The sequence below is a fragment of the Bidens hawaiensis genome, unplaced genomic scaffold, assembly GCF_021521415.1.
Source record: "Bidens hawaiensis isolate Kalapana, Puna unplaced genomic scaffold, B.hawaiensis_p1.1 tig00038005_1, whole genome shotgun sequence".
NCBI classification, from domain to species: Eukaryota; Viridiplantae; Streptophyta; class Magnoliopsida; order Asterales; family Asteraceae; genus Bidens; species Bidens hawaiensis.
The window spans coordinates 49,896-61,747 of NW_027505512.1; the positions used below are offsets into that span (position 1 = coordinate 49,896).

General features: G+C 35.7%; 2 pseudogenes across 1 annotated transcript; both read right to left on the minus strand.

Moving 5' to 3' along the window:
- Window positions 1-376: 376 nt before the first annotated feature.
- Window positions 377-3,860, minus strand: LOC143613660 (11S globulin seed storage protein Ana o 2.0101-like; annotated as a pseudogene). The gene is made up of 4 exons (XR_013150160.1): window positions 3,576-3,860; window positions 2,578-2,822; window positions 1,398-1,811; window positions 377-763 (listed from the first exon to the last, which is right to left on the minus strand). The product of XR_013150160.1 is annotated as an 11S globulin seed storage protein Ana o 2.0101-like (transcript).
- A 5,539-nt stretch (window positions 3,861-9,399) lies between these two features.
- On the minus strand, window positions 9,400-10,801 carry LOC143613661 (F-box/kelch-repeat protein SKIP25 pseudogene; annotated as a pseudogene).
- Between the last annotated feature and the right edge of the window lie 1,051 nt (window positions 10,802-11,852).

Below are 11,852 nucleotides of genomic sequence, written 5' to 3' on the forward strand. Positions count from 1 at the left end.
AGAAAAATGTTCTTAATTGTACGATACAAAGATGTTTGGGACAAAATGTTAACTTTCCCAGAAGAAAATGTGAGTTTTCTGGCCAAAAACGCTTTTCCGGCGACCTGCAACTAATGGAGTTAGGATTCGGTTAGTCGCGAACCGTTGAGAACAAATACGTTTAAGTTGGGACTGTCAGCAGTCAATTCGTTAGTTAGGACCGACAGCAACCAAAAGGCTACAGTTAGAATTAATAAAAACCAATTAAAAAGCCTCTTATTTCTTTCAAGATAGATGGTTTAAAACTGTTACATTACACATAACTAGCTTACACATCTTATTCCATTACATAGCTTACACATCTTATTCCATTACATAGATTGCCAAAATCTAACTCCTAGCTCACCTTGTTATAACTAAAACTCGGTTTAAACATCAACGACTCCTTTCTATTATGCTTCAAACTCCATGCATCCTCCGGCGACGTCTGGTAAGCATTCATGATCACACCAACCGGCAACGCCTTGATAGCCGATGAACTCCCCGCCAAGGTGTTGATCATCGCGTTGTCATTAGTCCTGAACGATATCCACCTGCACCCTTCTTCTCCAGCATGTTTCACTACCACAAAATTCTGTGGCACCACCACTACCTGCCCCTCCTGGACCACGTTGTCGAATACTGTTTCTCCCTCGTTGTTAACGATCTGCATCCTCATGTTTCCGTGTGTAATGCAGATGATATTGTGCGCGTTTGTAATCCAGTATGGTGACACCATGGCATTCTGTTATTCAAAATGATCAAAGATAACATTTTGAGTCGAGAACTAAACAAATAAGTAATCACTAATCAAACAAGTATCACTAAACCCAAACAGAAACCGACGAATATTTGGTTTTAGTTTTTCATAAAAATTGAATTTTAGTTCGGTTTCACATGTAACTAAACTGACCTAAACCGAATTTATAGATTTTATTTTCATTTTTAATTTTGAATGCTACATAATTTATAAAAAGTTTAATAGTGAAGCATATATATTTTAGCGTATAACAGTTGATTAATAATTAAGTAGTCGTAGATTAGTTTGTCGTTAAAAATCTCATTAACAAATAAACATATTTAGGATAAAAGTTTAAGGCACAAGTTAATTTTTTTAGCACAAATTAAAACTGAGAAAACCGACCGAAGACAAATTGGAAACTAAAACCGAACGGTTTTTAAAAACTAAAAAACTGAATATTCGGTGTGAGTCTCTAAAAGAGAAGACTTGTCGGTTATTTGTCATTAAATACGTCGTCAATAATGCCCCTTGATAATCAAATTACCGACAGAGCATCACCGACCGATTGTCGTCAGTAACTCAATTTACTGGCGCCGTTATATTCTTACGGAATGGAAAGCCGATAATTACTACTTACATTATGCAAAACTCCTCTTTCGGCACTAAGTTGAAGCGTTTGAAGTATGGGAAGTTTGAAACCGTTAAGCAGAGTGGTCCAACTGGCTTCCGGGTTGAAGTAATCTGGACGTGAAGCGTCGTTGATGTGGAATATTAGTTTAGGTGAGCAAAGGGTTTCTTCTAAACCATTGTCTTGTTGAATTTGGGTCGGTGGTCTTGAAGACCGTTTTCCACAATCACAAGGTGACCCCTTGTGTCATCTGGGCTTTGAAGCTTTGAAGCCGTTTCTTAGTCCACGTTGAGCGCCTCTGAGAGCATTTATAAGATCGAATGCTCGTAAAATGTTGGCCGAACCCTCTTCTTGTGACTCTTCTCCTCCTTGCTGTCCCTTTATTACTTCTCCGTCTTTCGGGTTTCCAGCAAGGAAGAATCTCTACAATCAGTCAATCACCAGATTAAGTATACAACTTTCATTGATCAAACTATAATGTTAACCGCGACGGAAATTTGCGTGCTGTATTGCGACCAAAATCATTAATGGTTGCAACATTAACAGCCAACTTGTGACTGAAATGATTACAGTCAACATAGTAGCGACCAATTTGCTACCAAGTTCATAGCAATTGCAGAATGAGCTACTTGCGAGTTGTGACCGAATTCATAACATTGCAAAATGAGTGGTTTTGTGAACAAATTTACAGCGATAGCAAAATCACTACCAACTTGCGACAGAATTCATAATTATTGCAAAATGCTCACAGACGCGCCACCGACTATATAGATCACAAAATGTTCAACTTATGTCGCCACTAAAATCATAACTAGCTACCAATTTGCAACAAAACTGATATTAGTTGCATAGTTACCGACTGATTTGGAAAACATGAAAACGATAGCAAAATTAGCGACTGACTTGCAATTGACTTCATAATGAATTAATGATCACAAAATGAGTGGCTGATTCGCCACCAATTTTTTAACAATCGCAAAATTAGTAACTGAATTGCTACAAAAACGATTTGGTTGCTTTATTTGCGACAAAATGACATAACAAATTAGCGACGAAAATGTAACATTCGCTTAAAAGGCATTTTTACCATTATTCAAAATTAGCACCAATTAGTGACCATATCTATGGCCCGTGGTTAACAAAACGGTTGCAAAATTAGGAAAATTTTATAAAATAGTTACATATTTACCCTATGGAACTTGTCAAGCTGGTTAGTAGCACTAGTAGAGTCAAGCAAAACAACCGCGACGATATCTTCTTCCCCATCGTTGTACATCCAGTGTGCCACTCCGGCGGGGATGACAATCACATTGCCTTCTCGGAAATTGCTGATCTTCTAGTGGCGATCTTGGAACGATCCACGCTCTTCCAGTTGTTGCGACGACTGAAACGTCTCCGGACACCCGGGCAGCATTATTCCAAAAAATCCCCTCCCTAAAACAATTTAAAATATAACTTTTAACTTTTTTGTTCAAAATGGCCGTTGAACAATAACGGCCATTCAATTGAGGATTAAACTTTGAAAATTGTTGGTTAGAATGGTCATTTGGTCAATATCTGAACGTTCGTTCAGACCATAGGCTCAAACTTATTTATTTATTTATTTTTTGTCAAAATAATTGTCTACAAAAGTCGAACTTTGCAAAATTTTTCATAGGAACGGCCATTTGAACAATATTCAGACGGCTGTTGTCAAACTTTAAAAATTATTGGTTAGTATAGCCATTCAACCAATATCGTTGTCAAACTTTAAAAATTATTGGTTAGTATAGCCATTAGACCAATATCTAGACAACTTTTGTCAAACTTTAAACATTATTGGTCAGTATAGCCATTCGGCCAATATCTGAATGGCCGTTCTGAACACGCCGTTCTGAACATAAGGGTAAAAGTGTGAAATTTTTTAGCAAAACGGTCATCAGAAAAACACTCACATGATTGTTTTTACCAACAAAAACTCAAACTTTGCAAATTTGGGTCAGGATGACTATATAGCCGATCTAACCACATAGAGTTAAACTTTAAAAATTATTGGTAAGAACAGTCATCGGTCAATATTTGGACGACAACTTTAGCCTATGGGGTTAGACTTTGAAATCTTTTAGTCAAATCGGTCGTCAAATCTCTATCTAAAGTTCTAAACAGCCATTTGAAATAATGTAAGGATCAGTTTGTTAATTAATTTACCTTGGATAATATAAACCACAAGAGGAGAGTTTAAGTAAGTTGGCAAAAGAAGTCCTTGTGGTTTATCCGGTGTCGAATAACCTCCACTCCAGCACACTGGAACTGCTGTTCACCGGAGTTAAAGAACTCGGTTACACCGGCTTCCGCGGTGACTTGGACATTAGGTTCAAGAGCATTGATGGATTGAATTTGACACTGGTTTTCGGTTTCTTGCACGAATGGCCGGAGAGCAAGGCAGCCATGGAAGAATAAGAGGAAGGCTAGTGAGAGTGAGAGGATAGGCATGGTGGCTGATGGTGGTGGTATGGTGGTGGAATGAGGGTTTTAAAGAAGTTGAGGGAGTGTTAAAGATTGACACAAAGGATGTTGTGGTAGAAAGAATGAGCCAAGTTGCAGCTTGCATGGCTTGTATAGGCTTGTTGCTTTACCCATATTAAGTTGAGTAAGTGTTCATGAGTTGGTGTTGGTTTTGGTTTTGGAAAGTAGCATATTATGTTTGTTTTGTTTGTAGACATTTTAGGTTTTTTATTTTGCTAATTAATGTGTACAAAATTTCATGAACCTAAAGATGTAATTTTGAATTGAAACTTGTGTTAGGCACCTTTTTTATATGTTCAAGACTTGGTGTTGGTGTTGGTGTTGGTGTTTGTTTTAAGATGAGAACTCTAGAGGAATCACGCGCTTATCAATTTGCCATCCCTTAGATATTAAATATGTTTGATTTTAGTTTATTAGTTTGATAAGTTTTAAAACTACTCAAGACAAACTTGAATACTTTCAATTCCAAATTGACATATAATTTATGAGTATAACATAAAATTTTTTATGTCGAAGTAGAAGGCAAACGATTTAAGGGGTATATGGTATTTTTTTCGGCTCCTACGGTTCAACGCTTCGTTTTTAGTAGGATTGGTTTTGTTATTCAAAAGGGGTTGTGGCGCAGCTTGTTGCCCGTTTGCCTGTCACTTTATTGTAATCGTTTTGATTTTAATGAGAAATAGTGGTGTTCTGATTTAGGGGTTATCTGCGGTAAAAGATATGGTCCGAATTGACATATTTTATAATGAAGGATTAAACATACAATAATTATAGTATTAAAATTCTCCAAGAAAAGTGTTTTTAAGTTGTTTAAATATAGACATAGCAACCTGTAGTTTACATTTTCCTAAAACTTAATTGTTATAAATGTACACGACACATAAAAAAGCACGAAAGAAAATTTAAAATTTGATATATAAAATCGGGAATGTGGATTGGCTTGAATGTGTTTCGGATCAAATTGGTCCGAAAACATAAACAAATTAATAGCTTAAGGATCAGATCTTAGAGGCTTAGACTATTCGGGTCAATATTGGGCAGGTTTTGTTTCACGTCTTGTTTTTGTCAGTCCATACCCTAATCTAATCACTTCTAATTTAAGAAACCAATAATCGCGTTATATAGAAGTGAACTTTAATCTAAGCTGTAAAACAAACAATAGTTAAGCAAATACAAAAACATTTATATAACTTTCAAATTTATGCTAATGCATATTTATAAAACTTACAGGTGTATTTTTGTAGTATAATATTTGCTCAAACAGTCCAAAGTTTAATAAGAATGTATTTTTTGTATACTCACATATAGAGGTGTACAAAACTGGTTTTTAACCAAAACCAAACCGGTTTGGTCAACGGCTGGTCAAAATCGGTTTGACTCAGACCGGTTCAGTTTATAAACCGGTTTAGAAGTAAGATAGACTGGTCTGGTCATGTCGGTTCAGTCCGGTTTATAAACCGGTTTAACCGATTTTAATTAGTTTTAAACCGGTTTTCCTTAAACCATTTCGGTTTTAAAACCGGTTTGGTAGATCTTAAAGGGAACCGGTACTGAAACTGACGGTTTGGAAACAGGTTTTAAACCTGAAGAAGCACAGAATCGAACTGGATAGTCCGAATCTACGTTTCCCCAAGTGTGAGTCCATTGATTCTTTGATGAGGTCTGATTCCGATCAACTACCTGCAAAACCGAACACAATGAGTCTCGTCACGGGAAGGACACGATGGGGGGTCTTCCCGTAACCACCCTCCAGCGTGAGAATAAGTACAGTCCTTATTGGAAATAAGTCGAATACAAGTAATTGTTCTGAACGTGTGGGGGTGAATGAATACCTCATGGAGATGATTTGAGTATTTATAGCCAAAGGTGGAGGGAAGGTGATTGGTAGAGTTGTCACTGTCAAGATATTCCATATTTGCCTGAATGGACACGTGTTGAGTGCATATTGGGTGTGACAGCCTGGCCACGTTGGGGACGGTTATCAGGTGTCCAGGTGTCATCTTTCCATTGGGTGTCGCTATAAGGTAATGTTGGGAAATCCTTCTAGAAGTAGTTTGTTACAACTGCCCTTCCATATCACGTGAGGACCTTGCACGTGTGGGGTCCTTTGTGTGGCCCGTGGGCTCCTTTTGCGGATGCTCAACGGTAATCTGTGGGTTGTGTTGGGGGGCCGCGAGGTACATTTTCTGGTTTGCGGGTAGCTTTACTACCCTACCTCATTAAAACCCAAACCGGTTCGGTTCGCCTAAAACCGGTCCCAAACCAGTTTGTTTGTACACCTCTACTCACATAAACAGTTGTACTCTAGAGACTATGTCTATGTTTATTAGCGGCCCAATACAAATCTTGTTATAGCCCAATTCACATGTTAACGTACTTTCTATATTCTTAATTCTCAAGTCGTACTGTTTTGCATAAGAGCTGAAATAGCTCAGTTGGTTAGGAGTGTGTGGCTGTTAACCACAAGGTTGGAAGTTCAAGCCTCCTTGCGATTTTCTATATCCTTACTTTTATTTTTTTATTAAATTTACGTTCTCTTTCATAAAAAAAAAAAAAAACTCAAAACTATGAAATTGATATGCAAAACTTTTACTTTTGATATTATCTTGTGTAATGAAAAAAGATTCAAAACAATGAAATTGATATGCAAAACTTTTGCTTTTGATATTACCTTGTGTAATGATGGGTTAAGTTTATGGTTGTAACTTTTACCCGAAACCTAACCTGAAAAAACCTGTATTCCAACCCGAATTAACCCGACTTGAGAAAAGGCTAACCCAAACCAAAGTAATTCGGTTGTTTCTTGGGTCCGAATTCTAGGTTTCGGGTCAACTCAAAACACCCGAATAAACTTGTAGTTTTAAAACCATATATATTTTTAGGTATTATAGGCTAAGGCTTAGCTGCTGATGTTATCAGAATTTAGTACAAATCGACAGTTCTCATTCCACCTATTATTTATCGATTGTTTATTTTTTATTAATGTTTCAATTTATAACTAAAAGCAACTATAATCCAACATCCTAATCACGCCATACTGCTGACGATTATGTCGGTCTTGTTTATTATTGTTGAACTTTGTTAATTTTACTCTTTTTAGACTGTTTTATCGATTTATTTTTGTTTGATTGTTGGTTTATTTACATTATGAGTAAAGAAGAATGTGTTACATACATCATTTAAGTAATTAAGTCACCCGATTTTCACTCTAAAAATGAGGACCACATTTGCTATTGGGGTATGTCTAAGATGGGTTATCGGTCCCTCAAAAAGGTCGGTACCTACTAATAAGAACATTGAAGAATGGTGCCCACAATGGTGCTTCATTAAGTCTTATATAGATGCCATAAGAACCAAACGTTGTCCAACATACTCTGTTCCTTATTATCTTAGCTAGTGTAGTGTGTTAGTTTTCTTTGAGTCATAGGACTTAGGAGCCGAATAACATTGTATTTTCACTTTTCTATTTTGTTTTAAAAGTTTTTGATATTTAAAGGGGATATACTCATTTTGACTTGATTGCTATTGAGATATTTATTTAATTTTCCCGTAGATCCGGTATATTGTGTGGGTGATGTAAGCCACAATATTTAAGTAGAGGGTTGTGTATAATATTCAAGGCTATTACAAAATTGGTAGACGTCCTTATCTTAATGTGTTTATATTTGGACATTTTTGTGTTTACTTGTTAAACCATAAATAAATAATATCCAGCAAGCTTTTGTCGCCGTCCAAAGCATGCCTTGTTTCCTACTCCCGAAGGCTATTGAATTTTTTTAACAGAGTTCAACGAATCGTTTACAGTAATTTTTCGACCTCTAAGATTCAAAACTTTGTTTTTAATATGATTGGTTTTGCCATTCATAAAAAAGTTGTGGCATAGGTTATCCTTTACCTGCCATCTATTATAATCGTTTTTGATGAATGATTTAATCACATATTCACATGTAAATCATGGTCATCTTAGTTAACTTTTGAACCAAAGTTATTAATAATAAAAAGGGAAAGAAAAGAAACTTTTAGCTCTCTCTAGAAAACGAAAACCTTACACTTTATGTCACATGACCTCTCATTTATTTTTATCTTTTATGATTTATCTAAACTTTTCATTTCTTTACTTTCAATTCAAGAATTCTTTACTTCTTTTTAAAGGTTGTGAATTTGAGTAATAAAAACATTCTTTTACTGAAGCACAGGCTAAAGAAGTAAATTTCAAGCTCAAGTCAATCTAGCACATCGGACACTTCACATATAGGGAGTCTCTTGTATCGAGTTTGTCATTTATCCTTAACTTTCTTCAAACAACTAGTCTTGACTCAAACCATTGAAGATGAAATGATTGGGAAAGTCATAACGGTCTATCTACAAGTTTTTGCAATACCATCCACGAATCTATAAGCACTTGTTTTCTCAGTCGTTGTCCATGTCCCCATCTTACTTTCTTCATACGTCCTTTTTTCTAGTGGTGAAAGGTCCATGATTGATTTTCCCTATGAGCATCCTTATCCCATCCTTTATCTCTAAACCAAAAATTATACTAAAACTCACTACATTTTCTCTTTCTATTTCAATTAAATAATACTTTTTATAACTTTTATCAGTACCTTTTGTCTTTCCTTCACTGCCACTCTCAAAATATATTAAAAAATTATAAGGGATGAACAGTAACTTTTCAAATATACATAAAAATCACTACTTTTTCTAAAATATAAAAACTTTTCATTCACAACACCCTGAATCACTCTCTAAATTATAAAAACACCCCTCACACAAAATGAAGGGTTGAATGAGAATGCTCTAATTCTATCTCTCTAAATCCATCTTTAACCAACGATAATGTTCATCTCAACCTGAGTTTGATATAAGGCTATGTGTAGCGAGCGCCCAACCCCTACACCTCAGCCATTAAACATAGCCAACACCATTACACGGGCGCCAAGCCGCCAAGGGCCTGTCCACCAATGCTTTAACAAACATGAAGGGCATGAGAGATGGGGTTCATCCCGATCAACCAATCACACTTTCTATATTCTTTTTATTTAATTGATTTTTTTTTTTTTTACTAAAATTGCTATACCAAAGTGGAAGTATTGTACATGTAAAACATCATTCTCTACATATCTATATGGCAGTAACATAAAACTTTAATATTTACCTTATCTTAAAAACAACTGTACATAGTGTAGGTGTAAAGTGTGTAACTCACCGATTCAATCATGATCAACACAAAGATTTTAGTAAAACAATAATTTATCTGATTTCCGTAGATCCGGTTCAATTTCCCAAACATTGTGTAAACTATTTTTCAGATTTCCTTCGTTATTACCTTTTTATAATTTTAAATAAACAAAAGATAAGCAAATGAGTCATCGAGTCAATGACATCAGGATCCATTAGTTCGTAACAAACAAAGTTGTATATTCCAGAAAACAAACGTATACGCATTTAAAAAAATAAGTAAATAAATAAAATAATACGAGCTTGAAAAGCTATTATTTGGATTGTGTTACAATAACGGTGACTTAAATTCCGGCGAACACATCCTTGGCAAAATATGAAGAGACAAAATATCTTGTCCTGGAGGCGTATCCACCACCCACAACCGCGGCGGTGCCGCCACGACATCCACCCCCACAATCCCAACACCCTTTTCACCAACAACACACACTCTACCGCCACCCGCGGCTATATATTCCGCTCTTTTCAACCGCGTATCCGCAATAATTTCCAACCAATTATCCTCATTTTCATTGTATCTTCTCAACACCCCTCTTGATTCATCCACCACATACATTGTCTCTTCGTCCATTGCCGCGGTCGGGCCTCTCCAACCTCCTAACATCCCCACGAGCATATCCGCCCACTCGTCAGAATTTAGATCGTAAACGAACCCTTCTTTCGCGTAATCGCCTTTTACGTTTACCATACAAAGCTTCCCTTTCCACCCGACCGCGTCAATCGCTTCTCTACAAAGCTTTGAGTGTTTTAGCGATTGCATTGTCTCCCAATTCCCATATGAATGTTGTTTCTCATCATATGATTGACATTTAGAAGTACTTTTAATGATTGCATTATTTTCCAGTTGTCTGTCTGGTTTTGTCTTTATATCAAAACCAGACAGACTTTTAATGCTATCATTACTTTTTAATCCCCTGTCTAGTTTTGATATTATATCAAAACCAGCAGGGAATTTATTTTTAAAAAATGACGGTTTCTCAACAGACCGAGCAACTTTCTCGGTATAGTGGGAACCGATACCGCTAGCAACTACCACGGTATCTCGTACCACTCCAGCGGCACACCATCGCCTCGGAGTCGAAAGTGGGGGACTGGAGGACCATGTGTTTAACAACGGATTAAATATCAAAGGATGCGGAAACGCGGGAATTGGCGAATTCCGGTAAACCGAGGTGGCCGCGAGGACGACGAGATTGCCCGAAACCGACAACGCTTGTATCGGCAAATTGTGCGAAATAAACGACGGATGCCGGACCGAAAGGTGGTGGATATCCGGCGGTAACGGTGGCGAATCGATAGCGATCCATTTCGAACATATCGGATCAAATGAGAACATTGTGAGCATTTGGCCGCCGTCCACGGCGGCGGTGGTGGGTAGTGAGAGGGTGTAAAGTGACCGGAATGGTGGAAAGTTACCGGAATAAATAAGCCGGCGCCATGACCGGCAAACGGAGTATAAGGCGGCCGGAGAGATAAGAGATAAAGAGAGTTGGGCTATGTGATCCGGCAGGCCTGGTAGCAGAGAGTGGTGGTCGTCGGAAAGTTTACGGCGTTTTCCGGTGGGGTGTACGGCGGCGCGTGAGGTTACTGTTTGATTGGCCATAATAATAATATTATAGGTTGGTGCAAAAGGTTTGTGGTTGATGAGGCTTAAAAAGGAGTGGCTAGTTTAATATTTAGCCAAAATGATGTCAAAAGTATATTTTTATTTTTTAATAAATTGTTGCATAAAAAATGATATAATTTATTATAGCCGGTTTTTTATATTTGTTCATAAAATTAAATATGATTAAATGCATGTTATCTTAACTTTTTTCACCGCCTGTTTGCATTGACGATTATTATAGTCACGTGAAATAAATTATATCAAATGTGTTAGATTTATATAGTTAAAAGAATAATAACTGCTCAAAATATGGATATATTTAATAGACATATTATAGTTTTAAATGTTTAAAGGCTTAAAAGAAGTACAATTTGAAAGAAAATAGTTAGAGAGGCAAGACATCAGAAATAAAAGACAAAAGTTGGATCTTGAATACGAACAAAAATTAGCTTCACCCTATATTTTCTTTTTTAATTATTTCTATATAAGATTAAATTACAAGTATAGTCCCTACAGTATGTCAAAAATTAGAACACTCCATATAACTTGATTATTGAGTAAATTGTTATGATGTTCTATATTTGAATTCAAGTGAAACGTTTGTAATATCTTGCTCTTACTCTTCTTTAGCCTCTAAATATCTTAAATATTTAAAACTGGATTTGATTTTACTAAATAATGTAATATTATATATATATATATATATATATATATATATATATATATATATATATATATATATAGGGTTAGTTTTATTTGAGAACTCAAAAAAAGTTAAGAACTTTTAGGAACACTTAAAAACCAAATATTTTTTTAACTTTTTTTTATATATTAACATTATTTGAGCCTTGTTTTATCATTTATTTATATAAAAAAAAAATTTGACTATATATATAAATCACAAGTTACACATGTGTAAAATTTATGTGATAAAAATATACACGTGTAAAAAAAACATAGATATGCGTAAAAAAACTAATTTTCATAATTGTAATTGTAAATATAGATGTCAAAACTGAAAAAACTACACTTAAATAACATCAACATACAAAAATTTGTATAAAAAACGTTAGTTATTAAGAGTTCCTTCAAGTTATTAAATAATTTAAGAGTTC